This window comes from Prinia subflava, chromosome 9 (assembly GCF_021018805.1).
Source record: "Prinia subflava isolate CZ2003 ecotype Zambia chromosome 9, Cam_Psub_1.2, whole genome shotgun sequence".
Lineage (NCBI taxonomy): Eukaryota > Metazoa > Chordata > Aves > Passeriformes > Cisticolidae > Prinia > Prinia subflava.
The window spans coordinates 9,967,667-9,989,847 of record NC_086255.1 but is presented as its reverse complement, the minus strand read 5'-3'; the positions used below and the strand labels follow the sequence as shown (position 1 = coordinate 9,989,847).

At 39.5% G+C, this 22,181-nt stretch overlaps 1 protein-coding gene across 5 annotated transcripts in view; it reads left to right on the top strand.

Moving 5' to 3' along the window:
• The window catches only part of ADD3 (adducin 3), a 92,009-nt gene that overhangs the window by 32,342 nt on the left and 37,486 nt on the right, over positions 1–22,181 (top strand). For 4 of the 5 annotated variants that reach the window (XM_063405341.1, XM_063405344.1, XM_063405339.1 and 1 more), the window contains one exon: positions 845–887. The exons of the other annotated variant lie outside the window; for it this stretch is intronic. The gene's annotated coding sequence lies outside the window, so the exon portion shown is untranslated. The remainder of the gene's footprint in view (positions 1–844; positions 888–22,181) is intronic. 5 annotated transcript variants of the gene reach the window in all.

The window sequence follows — 22,181 nt, the reverse complement described above, 5'->3', positions numbered from 1 at the left end:
GTCTGGTATAACCTGATTAATTAAAATGGGGTAACAAGTCGGTGAGAAGTACCAGCCTTGCCTCATGGTAGGCTGAGCTCAGTGTTTTTGCAATGCATGAAATGTCTAATTTGCAATGTATAGATCTTAGAAAATGTAGTATGTGTTTTGTATGCATGTATAAAATGAAGGAGTCTGGCCCCTGTGCCCCAGGAAATAACTGTTTTTTCTTGGTGGCGTGGCTGAGGGAAAAAGGAAGGTGATAGAAATAATTTGGCAGGTTTGACTGAAGATAACTTGTGGTCAAAGCATGTGAAGACAAAAGATGATAGAAGTACACAATTGGTATTTTATTTCCTCATTTTACTTTCGTGTTAGAGGGTGAATGCAAGAGGAAAGCCCATTTCTGCTCAGTGGTGGGAAAGGGTCAGAGCAGGGCGGTTGTTTCCGTCCCAACTTTGAGCACTAGCAGCTGTCAGTTCTCCAAGGGAGGTGTTGTGTTCCTGTCCTGTGTTCCTGTCCTGGCTCCACAGCTCACTGTGGAGTTCAGCTTCCTCAGGGCCACAAGAGGAATTGTGGATTGTGGCTGTTTTGCTCTACTTTAAAAATGCAGCGGGTAGTCTGGATGTTCTGAGTTGTAACTGGTCAGTGTTGAGATTTCCAGTGAGGCAGTATTAAATGATACTTCCCTTTGAGATTTTGTTGTGTGAAAAATGCATTATATGATAACAAAAAAAAATGTAATTCAATGAAAAATTCTGAAAAAGAGTTCAAGAAGCTAAATGTTGCGTTGCTGCTTTAAGTATATTCCAGTAGTGTTGAGAAGCCTATCAGTGGTCAATCATGTCTTTTTTCTGTTTTACAGGTCAACTGTATTACTAAAGAGGAGAGCTGTGGAAAAACTCAAGGTACCTAAAACATTTTACTGCCTGAATTCTTGATGTGTTCTAGAGTAACAAATATTAAAAGGAAAGAGGGAACTGAATCAGTGATCTGCATCTTTTAAAGTGGTTTTATTAAAAACCACAGACAAAAAGCCCTGTCACAATAATCTCATTAATGTTGTGCAAAATACTTTTGTGGGATGAAGTTTTACCTCAGCTTTGGTGTGTGTGTACAGGAGTCTGAACAAAGCTGCATAACACTTGCTCTAAATATATAATGGAACTGCCTAGACATGAGGGAATTGAGGTATCCTGCAAGTTCCAGCCCCAGTGAGGTGGATATTCCCTCTGTACAGTGAGGTGCAGGCACCAGCTGATGATAAATATCATCAAAGGTGAGTGAATGTGGTGCTTTGACATTGTTCAGGGCACTTAGCAGACTTTGCTGACAGCAGTTAACTGCTCTGTGTGCAGTTCCCAAAGATGCAGAAGGAGTGGTATGAAGATGGCAGAACCTGAGCAGCAGCCTGGATTCTACAAATTGGAACTTTATACATTTTTCAGACACTTCTGTTAATGTCTTACAAGTATATCTGTGGTATAGATAACATATATTGTGTTGTGGTCTTTATTTCATAATAGCAGGCAGCAAACACTCACAGTGGAGTATTTTAGGGATTTGAGTGCCTAATCTCTTATCTGAAGTATTTTTTGTCTACCACTCTTCTCTATAGCTCCCCAGGTTTTTATTAAAATAAGACAGCGTTATAATTTGCGTTTTCATGTCTGTTACATAACTAAAAAGACTGTATTAAAATAATCCTGTTGCTAGCACTTGGATAGAGTTCTTTTGGGGGATTTTTTTTACTTGGAGAAAGTTTTTCTCCTTTTTTTGCTGTGAAGTATTACCTGTGAGATGCTACACGTACCTTGCAAATGGAACACTATGAGGCAGAAGCAAGGAAGAAGTCAAAATATTATCACTTCATCAAAATGGAAAGACAATGGCTTTTAGTAATAAAAGTTAATTTTATACTTCGAACTGAGAGGAGCTGAGCTGCCTTCTTCTGCTAAGAGTGCATCAGCTTGTTGCTTGTGAGTAATGATGTAATGATGTAATGAACTTTGGTCCCTTCTGTGCTACTGATGCTAAGTTTGCATTGTTTGTAGCTGTGTAGGTTGCTTGTGCCACACATGCAAAAGCAGTTTGCTACAGATAAGAGTACAGTTTATATGGAATTAATTTCTCAAATTTCTACTGTTGATACAACTCTTAGACATGAGTTATGTCAAGTCTTTGTGATTGATAGAGAACAAAATGGGTGTTTTCTATTTTGTTTAAAGAGTGTGAGAATCTAAAAGAAAGGGTAGCACAACTTAAAGGCCTGGTAAAAACAAAATGTGTTCAGTTCTTGACCTGCTGGTGGTAGTTATACTTATATTGCAGGTGATACAAAACTACTCTTGTCTGTTGTTTGGACAGAATTGAAAATACAGTAGAGCAAAACCAACAGTGTTGTCACTGATATGTTCATCAATAATGCCTTTCATTGCAAGAAACTGGGTCATTTCTTGGTCCTTTCACCTAAGCTTTAAGATCATTCATATCATTGGTTCCACCTTTAAACTGAGGTCTTCTGTGATGCTTGGGGTATTTAAAACACAAGGTGTTTTCCTGGGATCTTGGGAGACTGCTAGGCATGGAGCCCCAGTGTGGCTGCATTCCCTGCAGTGTTGGGCCGACTTCTCCTGCGGTCTCCTGGTAAGATGAGAAGCTGGCAAAAAGCATAAAAAAAATTAATGTGTAGCTGGAAAAAAGATACAAGGGACTCTCAGACATTTTATCTGGCGTCTCCAGTGCTGAAGAAGAGGTTTCTATCTCTTTGCTCATTTTAGACAAAGGATTTTACTCTTGACATTTTTTTGCCCCTCACTGTGCAGAACCTGTCAAATCCTTTTCCTGACACTTTCTCCCCCGTCAGTCCCTGAGAAAGACTTCAAAAGAGATTTTTCCCAATTGCAAAAGGAACCAGGCATGGCCTCTCTTACTCACCCTGCATTTGAAGCATTGATAAGTAACATGTGGCTGGCTCCAAACTGCTGACTTTCCCAGCCATTTAAGAAAACACTGTTAGGAGTATGGTTTTAAAAGAAACTACAGGATTGTTCTCCGTTCTTTGCAATTGCTCTTTTGTGTAATGTGTCCCAAGAGGTTTGATTCTTTTCTGTCTGAAGCAGTGAGAATTCACTGCTGTCTTTCTGATTAACACAGATTGAAAAGAAATGTCAAATTTTTTAAAACTTTTCCATATGGGAAGGTTTTCTTTATTCATAATCTGTGTCACGCTCTTTAAGTTGTAACTTTCTTTTTCTCTAATGCCTTTGGATCATCACTGTTTGGAAGTGCCCTATCAGAAAGAAAAATATTATTTTTGGAACTTAAGACTGAGTAAGAGGAGCCTGGAATCGAAATCTACTATCTTGCATAATTGTTTAAACCTGCTATGGAGTTTGGCAAGGGTACAGACTGAGAGGTCTTTTCCATAAAATGTGGTTGAGGCTTCATATTTAAAGACTGGGTATGCCTGAGGACAGCCCTGGTCCTTTTAGTAAGAGTTAAGCTCACCTGAAGGGCAAGGTGAAGATGAAGAATGTACCCTGGAGAGTTTTGAGCTTATTCCATAACTCCAATCTGATATATCTCATTATAGTGATGGGAGAACATGGTAAAACAATGGCCTTCTTATTTCCTGCTCTAAGGAACAATCTAAGAGTAAATTGTACAAAAATACAGTAAGATGAAAGACTAACATAAATGTGGTTTCCAATCTATCACCTGAATTGATTTTTGTTTTAAAAATAACGATAAGACCCCAAGCCCTCCCTGAAATATGGATAGTGTAGCTATATTACTCATAACCATTTAACCTGGTCAAATAAAATCCAACGTTGTCTCTTAGCTGTTGGAAAAGCTGCACTCTCTTCATGTTGTCCCACATGGTTTGTGTGAGTAGGGCTCAGATCTTGAACTATTAAAATGTTCAAAAGACTTGGAGCTGTTTCTGAAAACATCTCACAGAACACTAAAATTCAGCAAGTTTGTAAAGTTGATTTTTTAAAATCTTTCTCTCTCTCTTAGAGGCACATTTCTAAGCTGCAAGTAGCATTACTCATTCAGACTTCTAAAATCCCCTTACACATAGTAGTGAGGAAGAGGTCAAGGTAGGGCAGAGCAGGACAGTTGCCAAAGTATTTTTGCACATTACCAGTGTAGAGTTGACTAAACCTTTTGTCTGTGCCCTGCTGAAGTGTCAGCCTTCAGTGTATCATTCCTGCCACTTGTACACACCCTACTTTCCAGGATGGCTGCAGCAGCTCTGCTGAAGGTCATGTTCCTAACTAGGCTGCTGTAGTCTTGATGGTTTTGAGCCCCTGGGCTTTTTAATCCTTGAGAAAGTCTAGATGTGTTTGTGGGATATTTTAAGCATGCTCTTGAGCTCTTTCCTCCCACCCTGCCCTCTGCATCCTTCACCATTCCCTCTCCATTCTCCAAACAGCCCTCACCCTTCCAGCCCATCACTGAGGAATTGGGATGAGCACTGGCTCAAGATCCCTTTAGGCACAATGCTTGCTAGGGTCAAGCAAGGGCAAGTGTTTAATAAGCATTTACTCCTGGATGTACAGAATTTCATGCAAACATGGAAGGATTGTGTTCTTCATCTTCTTTCAGCTACCAGCCCTGATGGAGCCATGTTTAATCACGCTAGAGGCCTGGGGTCCTCTGGCTAAATGTAGATTTATTGTCCCCTCTGAGCCTCATTGTCAGTGAACTTCCTGATTTTGGTCAGTTTTTTAATGAATGCTGTTTAAGCTGCCCAGATGTGGCTCTTCAAACATCAGTGACTGTAGATAATCCTGTCTGCATGAATGATGAAACAGAATATGTGACACCAGTGTATTTCTGCCTTAAATGCCTGTTTCCAGTAAATATTCATAAAAAGATGTTGTCTTGCAGTCTGATAACAAAGACAAAATTAAACACGGATTTGGGTTTATGCACATTTTATACAGTTATGTAATCTGATGCCTTGTTCTCTAGTGAATCAATTTAAAGCTTTTTTTATTCCTACTATGAAAAGTTTCGGTGCATAGAAGTCTGAGTCTGAGTTAATCTCACTAAATATTTGTAGTTGCAGACAGTAATATTTGTCCATGCTGAATTTACAGTTTGTGGGTTTTTTTGTTCTAATTGAAAGGTAACCACAATAATTGTGAAGACAATTTGCATGTAAAGTCCTGCATTTGTTGGGCTTTTCTTTTTTGGAACTCAGTTCCTGTTTACTTGGCTGTCTCAACCTTGTCCTGTATGGACGTGACAATGGTGTTGGATCTCCTCCACTTCTCCATCTCTCCCTGCTGATGGTAGTGCTCATGCTGAACTGAGCTGTTCACTGTGACCAGTTCATCAAAGCACTGGAGCTCTGCCCAGATACTTATAAGAAATTAAATAAAATGTGGGATGTATTTGTGCAAGTTAAAGTAATCAAAGAGAATTTAAAAAAAAAAAAAAAAAAAAAAAAAGATAGTTGTTGCCTTTCTTCTGAAAAAACTCCATGCTTTGTGTGTAGCTCCTGTTGTTTTTAGTACATATGTGAAAGAGCTGTGGGGTTCTTGGCTGTGTTTTTAATCATTATTTTAATAACACAATGATTTTCAGCATAAATTGTTGTTACAAAATAGAACCTGGTTCTCTGTAACCTCGGCACAGAGTGATGACTGTCCTGTCTCAAAAGAGCCAAACCTAAAGTTTCTCTGACACAGACTAAATTTGAGCACTTTTACTTCTTCTCTCACTGTGATGGAAAGCTGGAGTAGCTTGGAAGTTGAGGATGAGGAAGATTAATAAGTGAAACAGGAAAACATCACCCTAGGATACTTCCAGAGTTGCTGCTACTTCGATGATCCATAGCAGTAAGGAAGGCTTATCCAAATTCCTGCAACCTTTTAAATGTGAATAGGGTGCTTGAGGTGAAGATCCCACTTCCTCCTCGGGCATGCTGCTAATCCCTGAGTTTGTACAGAATTTCTGTAGCTATTACTTCTGCTGTGGATTTAGGAAAAAGACGTGCAGGCTTTCCAAGACAGCACAGCTTTCGAAGGCTTTATTTCAGTTATGTTAAAATACTGAATTGTTGGTGCTGCTTTTCTTTTTTTTTTTTTTTTTTTTTTCTTTTCTCTTTTGGTTTTTTCCCCCATGAGTCCTGGAATGTGTTGAAGAGTGTTGGATTTCTCTTTGCCATTTTCCCTTCCTGAGGTCCCTTTCATGGAAACAGTTTTCTGGCAGCAGATAAGTTTCTGTATCTCATTCCCTGTCAAATTCCTCAGTCCATGTGATAAAGAGTTTCATGGGAGGCAGGAGGAGGAAGAGGACACCATTCATGTGAAGTCTCTGATTGCAGCAGAGAGCAGAGGAGCTTGGTGGGCACCTCCAGAATGAATTGTACATTGTAATTGTAATTGTAGGGAGTGTACATTTCCAGGCATGGGAGAGAAACACTGGAGCTCTGGCCAGTGTTTTTGTTCACCACACAAAAACCTTTTTCAGTTGACACAAGAAGGATGTTAAAAGTTAGTAGTACAGATTGTTTTATCACATCCTGTTAATTATAAATTAATGAAGAACAGCTCTGCAGAGAGGAGCTGATGTATTTCTTCAGTTGTTTGTGACATGGCAATCAGATTTTTAGCTCTTTCTTTAGGAATTAAAGCTGGAAATGCTGTTCAGAATTGCAGACTGGTATATTTAAATGATCAGGCTTATAACTGCAAGACAACAGATCTACCTTAAAATTAAATATTTTTTCCAAAAGGTAAACAAATTCTATTTTGCTAGCATTATAGATATTAATGAAATGGTTTTTAATGTGTCTCTCTACAACTACCACGTTGTACTTATTTTTTTCAAATCGCTTCTTTGCTTACAAATGAATCTGTCCCTGATGACTTGGAATTGCTGAATCTTTGTAAAGCATAAGAACCCCAAATGTGACTAGATGTGTATTAGCTCATTGTGTCTTCACTGTGGAGATTGTTGGATTTTACCTGGTTTGGCTTTATTTGTCAGCTGAGTAGAGTGAATGAGGAATGTGTCTTAAAACTGGATTTTTTTTTTCTGAAGTAGATATAAACCTTGAAACTCTCCCAGTCAATACCAGTTTACTTCAGCAACAGCCTGTGGGTTTGTGATTTTTTTCCGCCTTCACTAACTGAGCTGTATTCAGAAATTACAACATCCTTAGCAAAAGTTCATATTTAGAAAGTCACCTTTTTGTTTCCCATCTGCTGAAGACGGATTTGTATAACTTCTTAACAATTCAGTTGTAGTTACGTGAAGGTTTTCTCTGTCTCTTAGTGACCAATTACTTTATAGAAAAAATTCTGTTAAATGTGGAAGTAAGTTTAAGACTTTGTTTTGTTGTGTGTCAGGTTAAAACAAACTCAGTCAAGTTCTTTGCAACTGATGCTCCTTAATTCTGCTCTTCCTGCAAAGCTTAGGCTGCTGACTGAGACTTGCCAACACTCAAGCCTCTGCTGCTTATCAGCGTGGAGTGCTAGGAGCTGTGATTTGTGTTGTGTCATCTTAGGCTGAGGAGAGGCTTGGTTGAAGGGGAATGGGGTAAAAACAGTCACTAACAAAGCATGGAAGTCCAATTTCTTTATGCTGCCCATTTAGGAACAGTTTTGCAGTGGTTGGCAGTTCCTGCTATTGCCCAGTGTCTCCACCTTAACATGGAGATACGGAGGGTTTCATGTCAAGAAGTTCAGTTTGAAGCTTATCTATACCAGTAATTGCAGTAACATATAATTCTCTTATTTTCAAATTCAATTTAATCACATTTTTTGGACTAACAGTAGTGCGGCTACACAAATTGGTGAGTGAACTGCTGAATAAAATGTGTTTATTCTCCATGGAAATGGACCATTTATACTTGACGTAGGCTGTTACTTTAGATTGAGTTAATTCTTCTAATAAGCAGTCAATCCCTCAAATACTACAATTAAACAACAACAAAACAAATCCATCTGTATTCTGTTTGCAGTCTTTGAGTAAGTGTTCCTTAAAAAAAACCAGTTTTGAAACATGGTAACACACAAGAATACCAATACATTGAAGGTATCACCTTGGTGTTTGGAGCAGCAACCTGCTGCCATGAAGGTATGGAAAGAGGCAATTTTGTGTTTCCCAAGCTGTGGATACAAGCCTCAAGCTTGTTGAAGGCAGTGACTCCAGAAAGCACCAGTGTTGCTTTCAGTATATTTGTGTCTGGGATAGCAAAGCTGTTCTTACCTGGCTCCCAGCAATTTGCTTGTATGAGTCAAGTTCAGTGATCTGAGCTGAGGTACTGAGCAGAACGATTTCCCTGCCAGCCTTCTGCCTTTGCTAGTTAAAAAAAGGAGAATGCTTGTTATAAGGAGGTTAAAGCCTGCAGGTAGTAAAGTGGCTGTTTAAAGAATGAATTAGAAGTTGGATAAAATATATACCCATCTATTGAAGACTTCAAACTTTTTGTTGTTGCTGCTTTTTATTTTTAAGAGGCAAGGAGGGGTTTATAGCAGGGTTTAGAAATCTCTTAGCAACAAGGAACGATCTTTCAAAAGCTGAAGCTTTTGCTGAAGAAAATAGAAGGCAAAAAAAGCTCTCACAAATTAAATTTTAAAGTATAATAAGTCTGGCCAAAAGATATTCTGAGAAACAATTTGCTAAAGATACCAGAGCCGACAATAAATCATTGAAATTGAATCATTTCACATACATCAGGAATGAACATCCTGCCAGACAGACTGGAGAGCTGATAGATGACTGAAGTATAGAAGGAATATATGGTGAAGATAACGCACAGAACAAAAGCTAAATAATTTTTATCCAAGTTGTCTTTCCTGAGAGATTTTAGGGCAGAAACTTCACTTTGTTGGTCATGTTTTGAGAATGGGTCTCAAATTGAAATGTCAATAAAAAAGATTTTTAGAACATAGAAGAAAAAAGTAACCAGTTGCCAGGAGTAGATACCATTTGCCCAAGAGAGCTTACAGTAACCTCCAGTGACAACATTGGTCTGGCAGCTATGATCTGTTGCTTAAAATGGCTGTGAGATCTGAATCAGAGGAAGATAGACAAAACCAATTTCAATGTATTAAAAGCATTCCAGGAATAGTCAGGGTACCACAGACTTGCAGGTCTGTACAGGCAAGTTGGTGTGTTTCATTAGGAGCAGAGACCACAAAATTGGGAAATGCAATACGTTGGTGGGCAAATACGTGGGCAAAAGCTGATCTCAGGATCTGAGGGAAGTACCCATGTGCATTTCAGATAGATGGCCTTTAACCTTAGGGTGGGACTTGCAGTTATTTAGGTCTTGTTTTCCTCCTCTTCAGCTTGCAGAGTTGCTGTTGGTGTTGAATGCAAAAAAAAAAACCCCGATCATTTGCTCTGTAATCATGTAACTTTTTGGAAAATGTTCTTACTTAACAGGCAGGAAGAGAATACCACAATGTAACGTTGTGATAAATTAGATGGACCTCAATAAATAACTGGATTATAGGAAACAGTGGACTGAAATCAACTCTATTGCCTCAAGAACACTAAACGACATGTATGTAATAAAAATCTGTGACTGCTGATGTACATTAATTTAGATGTGAATATTTGTTTAATTTGGTCAAGTTCTGACCACAAGATGTAGGTGAAGCTTGCTTTGTGGTAAGTGTGGCATTGTCAGTAAGTAGACTCCTATGAAGTCTGCCAAGTCTGAATTTTCTCCTGTCTTTGTTTTAGACAGATTGGCCTATATCACAGTGAATGTTTGACTCTTTTTTACATTGCTGATAACACACACTTCTTGGTAAGATGATACAAAATAAATAAGTGAAAGTGTCATCTTGGCATCATACCAGGCTTTAGGAAAAAAATAGTGTTTGGACTAAAAGCAGCTTCAAGCTTTTTCATGGCTAGAGCTTCTTTAAGGTACTTAATGGTGATGAAATAGCTTTAAAGTGAAACAGATTTACTAGACCAGCTGAAAGGTCCTCTCCAGCATCTGTCAGCTTTATACCAGTTTTGTACCAAAGAATTACAAAATGACCAAAGGTTGCCAGAAAGGCCGGGTTATTTCTGTGGAAATATTTTCTTTGACCAAATCTCTCCCTTAGGCTTTGGGAATATGCAGTGTAGATAAATTTATACTAGTCTCTTTCAAGCATAAAACATGAAATTTGCACTGTTGCTATTTTGCACATTGTGTCATATGGAAGAAAGCATATGTTTGTAGGTGGGTACTGATAAGCTTGTATGATTTAGAGAAGTATTCAAAAATCCTCTCATCTTCACCATAACTTAGTGTTGTGTGTTTGTCATAAATCATGCCAATTCAACCCTGGCTCATCTGTCATATAAGGAGGAGAGCTTAAACCAGCTTTTACAAAATACATTTCAGTGCAGTACATTCAATACATTTCACTGCAATAAACTCTTTATTGCTGTGAATACACCAAGGTGCTTGTAGTGGGCTGATGGATGTCAGGGATTTGTTATTGCCTTTACTCCACTTTCAGCATGAACCATTAAAGGATTCCTAGTATAAAGGAGTGCTTTGTTTGTTTACATGTCAATTTGAGATGTAGAGACTCTAGTACCATGTTGATGTCGAAAAGTGTGAGTTGTGCAGTGCATTTGCTAACTTTTTGGCTCATTTTTCTTTCTTGACAGCAACAGTAAAATAGAGAAGACAGTCTTTGAGATGCACTTTAGCTTCAAGCACTTACTGAGAATGGGAGAGAAGGCTTTGTCATTACTTTAAAAATCATTTATGGAACTTTTTAATCACTATGTCCTGTTAAACTTGTTTGCTTTATAGTAGTCTCCATGGATGAACATTTTTATAGCCAAATAAATTTGTATTTTGATTGCAAAGCCATTAAAATATATCTGCTACCTTTTCTCTCTTCCTCCTTCCCTCACTTTTCCTCCTGTTCTATTCCCTACATGTTGAGATGTTATTCCTTTATATTTTTTAAGGAATTGGTCATATATTTTTACTTACTGATTGTTAATGTTGGCAGCTCTTGCACTTGGTATTCTGAAACCTTGTTTGTGCCTGGTGACAGTTTCTCACAGCATATTTTAGTCTACACTCACACTGTTGCCAGATCTTGGGATGTGCTTGGCACTGCAAGGTTCTCATTTTATACTGTGTTGTATCTCACTGCTGAGAATTGGTCTGTAATATGTGTTGTTGACTTGGGCAATGTAAAAAACCCTCTGGTTGTGAGATACACAGAAAAGTGCATTACCCATTGTGCACGTGAATTGGGAGAATTTAATGAGTGGGCTCTTGTTTTTAAATCTGCAGCTAGGATTTTTTTCCCCTGGGCTAATAAAATAGTTCAGTGATCTCTTCTTACATGTTCATTCTGTCTTGCCTGTAGCTTGTCAATGTTTTAGAGCAGCACGTGCCTTGCATAACTCGAGATCTCTGCAATATCAGTGCGTACATGTGGATTGTGTGCCTCTGTTGGAACCACTGCAAGTCTGTGGTGCAGCCAATGAAGTCTAGATAATTACTCACTTCATGCCAGAGAGAGGTTAATTAGACAGTGAATTCAAATGGTGTGTAATTATCTATAGTTAGGCAGAAATAATTGCACTCTAGGACCCAATGGTTTCACAAACACAAATGCTGAACATGAAGATGTTAAGTTTCAGTACTTAGCACATAATGTAGATGATAAATGAAAACTGTTACTTTAGGACTTAGGAATTTTTCTTTCAAACGGGGAACTTTTAGACATTGAGCAACTTTGTTCCTGATTCACATCTCGGAGAGAGAAGAACTTAAGTCATCCCAAGTGACTCACATATTATTTTACTGTGAAGCATGAACTTCTCTTGCAAGTTCAGATGGTGCTATTTATCCTTAACCATTATGTGATGTAAGCATTTCTAGGCACAGTCAAACAACTTCCATATTTCAGTAATAATTCTAGCAAATGTGATATGTGTTCATATTCAGCATAAGTAAAACAATTTGCATGTATTTCAGGTGGATGTGAAAATGAGAGACTTTCTAAACCCCTTTTGCATTCTTTTAGTGTGAAATTCTTAGCTGTGTATCAAAGCCAAGAAGTGTGCACAGCTAAACCTCTCTATTACTCACCTGTAAGTCTGGTTTGAGACATAAGTGGTATATGGGCTTGGAACCCTCTCTGCATCTAATTTTAGCCTTAGTGACTAAAGTTTATCTCCAGCTTGAAGCATCGTGCCTAAATTTAAATGGTAAATCCTTAAGAGCAGAAGAACTGTGGTTTATTTCTGGAATAAATCTTTCATATTTTTAAGGAATACATAGATCTTGGATAGATTTGCTTCACAAGAGAGAATTTTGCTCTAGAGAAGAAGCAAACAGAAGAGACTAGTGAGTGAAGAGTTGTTTTTAGTTAGCCAGTTGGCATATGTGCACTTGCAAGATTCACTTGAATGATTTCTATTTGTAGTGCTCAGCTGAGTTCTACTGATGCAACAAAACTTACTGTTACCACTTTTAATGTCTATCAGTATTTTCACAGCCTTCTATCAAAATATTGCTGAAAACTGAGCCTGAGAAACAAACTTGAAACCAATAACTAACTCACATTCTAGTTAGTATGGCTGGGGGGAGAGTAATTTTTAAGCTATGTAAATTTTAAGGCATCTGCAGCTCTATCACCATTCCCTACTTTACTAAGATATCTTCCATTTTGAGGTAGGTCTAAAAAAGCCTTTAATCTTTCTGGGATTTTTAAAGACCTTTCCATGTTCTGCGGTTCAAAAATACCTTTGTCTTTTATTGTCCAGTATTTAGGTGAAGCAGGATATTAAGAAATACAATTATTTGCATTGCTGAACTTCATGTGAAAAGAGCTAATGGTCTTGGGAAGGTGGTCTACATACCTGGGAGGTCTTGGCACTGCTCAGTGTGATGTGATTGACTGATCACCTCCAGAAACTTTCTGTACATGTTTCTAATATGTGAGAAATCCAGGTTTTGCTGTGGCAGACAATAAGCAATGTAGGAAATCATCCCTCAATGGATTTGCCTAATGTTGAGTAGCTAAAAATGAAATTGCGGGAAGAATGATGAGTGCTGTTCTTGCTTTCCAGCAGCAGTGGAACTGTTCATGCAGCAAATATAGTGAGATTACATGCAATCTAAATTGTGCTGTGCTTCTGATTTAAAAATGTGCTGCTTCTGTTTACTCTTTATTGAGTCATTGGTTCCACGAGAGAAAAAAGGGATGGTATTTTAAGCTATTTGTACAAATTCATATCTTCCAGTCAATCATAGGGTTTGGATTTACTTTCCTTGGGAAACTGTAAATTACTGAAAGGCCTCTGCTTTTCTGCTTTCCAAATGATAACACTGCATGCTTTCATAATGGTTTTGGAGATTATACCAACCTTCCAGAAGCATAGCTCTAAACTGTAGAGATCCTTTTGTGAAAGGTAATTTATAAGTATTATATTTAATCAATATTGTTTGCTAGAAGGATATCTTTCTACCATTTGTTTTATTACTTTATGGACATGATATCAGAGTCTTATTGCTTTTCCTTCCACAATTTGGGACACAAGTATATGGTTTTAGATTCAGACTCATTTTATTCAGCAAAGCACATCCGCTGGTATTTCATTGCTTTTTTATAAAGAGAATAGCCCTGTGATAGTTACTTCTTACTGTAGGTACTGGTCTTGAAAATGGTCAAGTGAAAATACTTTGTTATTAGTGTCATTCTTTTGAGTACCTGTGCAGTTTTGAGAGGATTGAGTGCTCCATGCAGAGAAAAGGTGACTTGCTGCTATGAAAAATCAAAGGAGTAATTTTTTACTGGTGGTGTTGGAGCTGAAGAAAAAAATGCTAAAAATATGTATTAGAAGTGTTTTGCTGAGTGTGGCTTTACCTAGCAAGAGGGAATCAATTTGGAATTTTTAAATGGGGACTGGCTTGGATTAATGGAGGAAAAAAAGACGTTGTTTTGAGTTTTTAAATATGTTAGAGGAAAAAATGAGCTATTCATGTAAACTGGTGAGTTTAAGTGGGATGAGATTTCCAGAGCTCAACAGGTTGAGGTTTGTTGATGGTACCAATAGCATCCCCCTTTTGTATACACTCTATGCCTTTCCTGAAATCCCCAAGGGTGGTGAGACATGAGGGGATTGCATTCATAGGAAAGACTCTAAAGGACTGAATTCTGCCTTAAGTTCTGGGGCTTCAGGGCTGCAAGCATTGGTGAGATTACTTACCAATAAGTAGGAATTTCTCACCAATAAGTCTTACTCTAGAATGGATGGAGCCAAGTCTCTATAAGCATCTTTGCTATAGAGGGAAAGTGTGATCCTAAGTGAAAGTAACAGCTTTTGTAAAGTGTCCCCAGATCTACCTGTCTGACATCAGCCAACATAAAAACACCTTGGCAGAGCAGACACAGACCTGCAGGTTTCTGAGCTCACCCCACCTTGTCCCTGCCAGTGACGATGTGTCCTGCATGCTGAGCCTGGTTTCACTGCCAGCTCGCCGTCCCCCTCGGCTCTCTCTCCCCCAGATAACTTTCTCCTCCTAGCACAGATACTCAGTGCTGCAGTCTGGATTTCATTCCTTCCCCTCTGGCTCTGCGATCCTGCGCATTCCTGACGTGTCACCAGCAGCCCACAGCTCCAAAGTGCCGGCTCAGCTGCCAGTGGCCGAAGCTCGCAGGGGAAACAGCCCAGTTCCTCCATGCGCAAACAGCTGGGCAGTGGTGGATGGAATTCATTGCTGATATGCACTGGGCTGTGTTTTTCTTCTCTTGCCATTTCCTTTGCAGCTGTGAAAGGCAAGGTTTTAAGGCTTTGAAAACAGTGCAGACCTTCTCAGTGGGAGTAATGTAAGAGTACTGAAATATATGTGTAGATTAGGATTTGCATACAAAGTAAAACCTCTCCTGAGCTGTAACAACCGGCACTGTTGACGTCAATATTCAAATTCCAGGTGCATCTTTTTTTTTCTGACTTTGGATTTCCAGCTTGAGAAAACAATCTGTTTGAGGAGATTTGCATTTCTGAAAGCAATAATCATTGTTTTCTGAACATAGGAGTCTGAAATTGAGCGTTGAAAGCAATCTGTAATGAAAATGGTTGTCTTCCATGCATACTCTTGGAGCTGATTTATAAAATGGACTGATGCTGCTTTAGCCAAATGTGAAACAGTCAAGTTGCTGAAAGTCATGTTCCAGGCCAGCAGTTATGGGAAATTTATCACGGGGTTGGAAAATACATATGTTATCAACAGGGCTGCATGGCTGCCTCGAGGCTTCACCCAGCCCATGACAATCCAAAAACAAACCACCCATCACAAATGAAAAAATGCTGTCAAAAGTAGATTCTAAGCCCTAATGCTGTCAGAAGGTACAGCATGCTGGGCTTAGTTGTAAAATAAGTGGAAAAATGTGTGGTTCCTATTGTTGAAGATAATATTTTGTGAACTTCCAGTAGGAAAACACAACAGATATTTTTCCCCTTGTTTGTTAAACTGTTTTAAATGTGCTTTTGTTTTATGGAATTGTTACACCTCCCCTACTAGTAGGCTTATACTGCCATGCAGTTTACTCAGGGGAAGATCTCTAAGCTCTTTTGCTAAAATAATTACGACTCTCATGGGTATTTTACTAATACACCGTATTTGCATACCCTATATTTATAAATAGTCTCATACCTAGAATGGATTGTTTAAACAAATGCTTGAAAAAGGTTTTGTTGTTATAAGACCTGGTCTTAATAACTAAATAAATGAAGTTGTACAAATATGCTGAAAATGTTCCCGCCAGCTTGGGTTGTGTAACTCCTTGTACCATAAGAAGAGTATTTCAAAGGTCTCACTGAAACCAGGGCCAATATGTGTGGTAAATACTGTGCAGAGTGAGGAAGGGTTGACAGACCAATATCTTAATAAATAAATAAATAATAATTGCATAACTCTTGAAAGGAGACACACTTTCAGTCTCAGCACCCACATCAGCCAGCTCTTGCAGAGAGTGCTGCAGAGAGCCTGTGGGATTGTACTTCCAGCAAATACAAAGGATTGCATCCTTACATCCTAATTTTTCAGGCTTCCATGCAAGGGATTTCCTCTGCGACCTTGTGTCTGTCGTAGCTAGCAGCCTGCAAGGGGACACCAGCCCAAGTCTGGCTCACATGGTATGCAGGAAGTTCAGCTGTAGTAATTTGATTGTAAATCTGAGCCAGGAGTCAGTAACTCAAATCATGGCCGCTACTTCAAAGAACGAAGGTTGCACCCTTGAAAGGCTTCTAGTTTTTACAGCTGTACAAAAGTTAACTCTTATGTAAGTTGTATGTTATACATGTGCAAATACATATTTATATCTTATTATAAATATATGCGTATTATAGGCACCCTGTTCCATATCTGTCATACTAAGTACTTTTTTTTTGGCAGGTAGAAGAAGTTACGGGAACAATTAAAATTCCTGTGCAACACTGGATTACTTTTTTGTTTGGAAGAGTGAGTGGTGTTATAGGGAGGGGGGAAAAGGCAGATTTCTACTTCAAAACCAAAGAGTAAACGCATTCTGGGTTTTACCAGAAGGTCTTTTTGTCAGTTTGTGTTTGAATGGAAAGGTCTGAATATTAGGAATAGAGTTCTGGGGTTTGCACTCTGGTGTATCTTGTTAGTAAATATTTAAGGAATTATAGAGCTGCAGTTGTTTTTATGGCCAGTAACCAACTGGTGATACTTTCAAGGCAATAAACAGTATATGGGAACAGTGTTCTTAATTGCCCTGGTGTGTAAGAAGTTGTTAAAGTTTAGAAACTGGTTGTTCTCTGCTCTGCTTTCACTTTAATCTAGTGCCTGTCTGACTGTGAGATTAAGAGTGGCAAAAAATCCAACCAGTTTTAAGGAATGCATATAGTAGCTGGGCAACTTAATTTCATCTGACAGTGAGTATCTTGATCCACACTGTCTGCACTGTGTTTTCCTGTGGGTTACATGACAGGTTGGTGGCATGATTTGCTTTGCAAACCTGTAAATGAGTTCATGTTTGCGAATCTTTTAGCTGTGGTTTCTTTCTCCACCCTTTTCTCATGAATAAACTTGAAAAATATTTAGGACAAGATTTCTCTGGACTCGCCGTGTCTGATGGTATCTTTTTCAGCTGTGGTCTTTGTGTATATATACTTCTAAAACAATTGGGAGGTGTGGTGCAGTGTGCTTCCTTGGAGGGAGGAACGCTGTTAGTAAAGATTACTGATCTGTGAGAAGAGTCAGCTACAGAAAATGCTGAAACTAACAATGTGGCTGGGAGGAGTCTGTGGCTTTGGTTTTTAACTCCCTTTGGGTTTTGCTATAGTGACTTGGAGCAGGGAAGTGTTTGGTCAGCTGTGGTGTAACACTGCAAAAATTCTTGTCCTCCTGACAACTACATTTATCAACATAGTAATAAGTTCAGTGTCTTAAACAACCACCTGACCTGCTACACGAAGAAATTGTATGCAGTTAATAAATACCTCAGATTGTTCTGTATGTGACTGACAAGCCATATTAGACTAATGAAACACAGGATTTGGCAGTACTAAAGCTCGAGACATCGTTGAGTGAACTTTGTGTAAGAGTGGGTTCATTCAATAAAATATAAAAGGAGCATTTAAAGAGCCTTTTATTCCTGTCATAAAGATGCTTTGTGCTATTGCAGTTGTGTGTTTGACAGAACAGTTGGGGATGGATGCTGCAGGATAGTTGTCTTGTAATTTGAGTGTCTTCTATTTCAGACCAGCATGATTTTTATCTTCGTTGTTGTGACATGACTGGTGAGTTACAGTTTCTGTGTTTGAATGGAGTTTCCCACCATAGTTAGTATCACGTATCCATAAATCAGTCTGTTAGCATTGGTCGTTCTGCATATTATGGGATGGGTTGGGGTTTGTTTAGTTTGGTTTTTTGTTGTTTGGTGGGGTTTTTTTGGTTTTTTTTAGCAAATGAGACCTGATTTTGCTTTGCTTAAGCCAAGGAGAATGCCAGGCTCAGTAGGATTGGCTCAGAGTTTTGAGTGTTTGTTGGCAGCTTAAGTGGGCACAGCCACATGGGGCACAGGGCTGATTCTGCTGTGCTGCAGTACCATGGGTCCCTGTACCTGTGAGGTTTTAAGTCTATGAAATAAAATGAATCAGTTGTATTTTGGTTTGTGGTTGAGTTTGGTTTTGAGTTGTTTTTTTTTTAATTGTTGTTGGTTTGGGGTTTTTTATAGGTAAGTAGTCTTGATATATTTTAACACATGGCTCTAAACCAGCTCATTACTGGTCACAGAGTTACAGCAATTGTTGCACTGTAGTTCCTCACCTCTCTTTACTCTATCAAAGTACTTCAGCTTCTGTGAGTATGTGTGCTAATGGGTTTTTATCACGTGTGTGAGTAGTAGCAGGCGAGATATTCTCCCATATTAGCCATTGTAGTGTGATAGATAATAGAGAAGTCTATTCTCATTTAAAGCTATAACAGAGTGTATGAGGCAGCCTTCATTAATATATACTGCAATTGTATTGAATTTCTTTGATTAAAGCAGAGAGATTCTTATGGTAAAGGCATGACAAAGTAGTTTTAAATTGTCTAATTAATTCAATTTCCTAGTATCCAAAAGCATATGTGCACCCTGGTCAAACAAAAAAAAAAGAGCTAAGTACACAAGTATTTTAAAATATATAAACTGGGGAGAAGAGATGAACAAAAAGCTTCTAACTTTCAGGAGATTAATCATGCTTTCAACATCTGGAATGAAGGTTTTTCTTAAACATAGTTTTGAGATATGCAGTATTAATCCCAAAGCTTTGTGAGGGCAAGCAGAGCTTAGCCTAGGAGGCAGATACTGAGTTCTGGCATTAGTTTTTTTGCATTGTTTCCACATTCTGGCACTCCACTCCATTTCCTCGCCTCACTGAGCACTGAAAGGGACATAAATTGACATAACTAGATTTTTGTGACTGGGGCAAGGGAAGCAGCCTGAAAGATAAACTTTAACCTGTCATCCTGTCAACAAATTTGCATTGTTAGAAAAGTAAGAATTTATATATTGTGGAGTCAAGAATAGTATGTAGGGACAATGCATTAAGATAAAGAAAGTGCATACCTGAAGTTTTGGTTTTTTCAGCCTAAAAATAGAATCTAAACATCCCACTGTCTGATTTGCTTTTCCACTAGAAGATTTACTTTTCCATTTTTCTGTCACACAAAAAGCTTTGAGTACCCTTACTGGCCTAAAGCAAGGAAGCCTGAACTATGGCACAAGTTAATGTGAAAGTAGTGGAAGAATTTGGCCTGTCCCTGTACTTTTGGGACTGCTAACTTCTCTTAGCATTCTATACTGTGTCTTGAGCATGCTACAATTCAGTTATGCAACCTTGGGAAGTTTCTCTCCCACTGAATGCACTGTTCCTTTATTAAGGCTAATGGGAGTCATGTGTTCGTGTCAGTGGGAAAGCAGACCCTTAAAAATCTTTCTGGTAGATTTGGTGGAAACAGAGCTCACGTTCGTTACTGCCGTTCTGGGCAGTTGGATGTCTCATTAGCGGAATGTTAATGAAGTTCAGTGAACTTCATTATTGGACCAAGAGGATGTGGTGAAAATATAAAACGAGTGACTTTTCAATCTTACAATTTCCTGTATTGTTGGATTAATTTCTGCCTGCCGTGTCCTTTCTCCCATCCCAGTACTTCCACACTGTTACCTGTTGTCTGCTGGATGTGATGCTGGAGGTGCTTCAGCCCCGCTGTCGGGGCTCTCTGCCCTGAGCCCACGCTGTGGCTCCCCTCTCCTGGGAACCTTACAGTAGCAAACATTAGATTTTCAATCCTTCTGCAACCTCAGGCAGGAAACAGAGTACAAACATCCAGCAGGTAGGAGCCAGATTTCAGCCATGGGACCGCCAATGCAGTGTCTTTACAGGGACAGCTGAGTGCGGAGAGAGCAAACACAGCCCTGTGGGGACGATGACAGTGAGACCCACAGCACCCCTCCACTGAGCAGATGTTCCTGCAAACCCGCACTAACAAAAACAAACCCGCCGTGTCCCCGCCGAGCCGCAGGATGGGCTGGCCCCGAGTGAGGCCGAGCCCTTGGCTGGCAGCGGGAATTCGCTCACCCTCGGCAAGCGCGGCCTTTCGTTTTATCTCGCTGAGGCAACCGCAGGGGAACAATGGGTTATTAGAGCATTGGAACAACACGGGCTTTGAGTGACCCTCGTGTTACTGTGCTGTGCGGGCCAGGCTAAAAGGAGAGATTGGCTGCCCTCAGAGTTAATTTGGCAGCTGCTGCGTGGTGAAGGGGCCTGGTGGTGGGCGTGAGGTGAGGGCGGCCATGAGGGGGCAGGGAGGGCGTCCCCTCAGGGCCACCTCTGGGAAAGGGAACGAAGTAAACACAAAAACAGAGAGCTGGCAAAGTTAAAAGTGTTCGGTTTGTTTTCGCTTTCTGGTACGAAATCTGTTTTCCTTCATTCTTCAGCTTTTTAGACAAAACTGGTACATTGCTGTTTTTTGTCACTAACAGTAGAAGTGACTGGAAATGGCTGAAAGGCAGGTGAAGTGTCCTGTCACAAGCAGAAACGTGCTGACCTCCCCAATTCTATGTGGAATACCACAGGCAGGCTTTCACATCCCATGCAGGGCCCAAAGACTTTGATCTTAAGTGTAGCCTTTGGAGGTGTCATCCTCCCTCAGGGTCATCTCCCTGAAGCTGTGCCCATCTATAAGCAATTAGGTAGATTATGCCATTGATACCTCAGAAATTGGAGTCCCAGAATCACAGAATAGACTGAGTTGGAAGGGACACACAAAAATCAAGTACAATTCTTAGCCCTGTAAAGAAACATCCTCCAGAATCACGCCATGTGCCCAAGAGCATTGTCTGAGCACTTTTTGAGCTCTGTCAGGCTTGGTGCTGTGGTCACTGCCCCGGGGAGCTGTTCCAGTGCCAACCACCCTCTGGGTGAAGAAGCTTTTTCTAATGTCTAACTTCCAAAATTTTGTTTTTTCAGAGGAATGAGGATGTAGGGCAATATTTTAGCCTACAAACAAGGTATATTCCAGGTATGTATGCTCCTGGTGTTAAAGGTGCACTTTTATTAGAAGTGCTCATATTTCAGTGATAAAATACATGGAGAATATGTATATTTTCAGTGGTAAAATATGTAGAGCTACAGAGTGGACATGAATTTTGAGAAAATCCAGAAGGGACATGACATTTAAATGTTTGCCAGTAGCAATACTCCTCTTTTGTAAGGCAGAAACCAGTTTTTTAAGTTCCTCAGCTTTCACTTACACACATACCCCTAACAACAAAAAAAAGAAACCACCCCTCCTGATGATATTTCACTGTCTTGGGTAGAATTTTCCTGCCTGCAGGGCTGAAAGAGGAGCATATCTAGTGAGTTATTTGTAGTTCAGTTGGTCTTTCTACGATGAGAAATAACAAGGTGATGGAACTAGTTTTATCCTCTGGACTGGTGTACCTATTGCATTCTGAGATTTTATGTGTATTTTTTTATGTGTTTTTCTCAAAGCACATAATAATGAGGAATTGTGGCATCCCCTTCCTGGGCAGTTATCTACTCAATATGCAAATGTATTCCCAGTGCCCTGAGTAGAAGCCTGCTGGAAGCCTCCCAGTCAGTCCTCACTGAAGAGTTCCTGCACTGCATCTGAGAGTCCAGAGCCAAAGCCTTTGCTGTCAGTTTAGTGAAGGCAAAATGTGCTCTCCATGAAGGAGGAAATATTTAATAGTTACGATGTGCACACATTTCTTTTTTTTTTTATTTATTTTTTTTATCAGTTGGGGAAAAACAAGCAGTGGCAGCAGCTGTGCCATGTGAGCGAGTGTGTCATGAGCCTGCTGGGCAAGGCATAGTGAAGGGCATTATTCCACTGGGAGGTTGGCACTGGCCATGGCCCTCCAGAGTTGCCACAAAGGATTTTCTGTTCGACATCTAACGCAACAAGCACATTCATATGTTTGCAGAGGGTTTCCATGGAAACCGTGTAAACTGTGATGCTGGCAGACAGAGGCAAAGGTTATACTATTGTAGAGGCCCTTTTGTATTCTCTTTAAATGTTGCAGAGCAGCTATATTTCTTAACTGATACTCCGAGCCTGTGCAGCAATTTGTTCAGATTTTTGGTTTGGTCTTTTATTTTTGCTCCTTTTTTTCCCCCCTTGTCTTTTTCATGGTTGTACTTAAGGAGGTCAGATG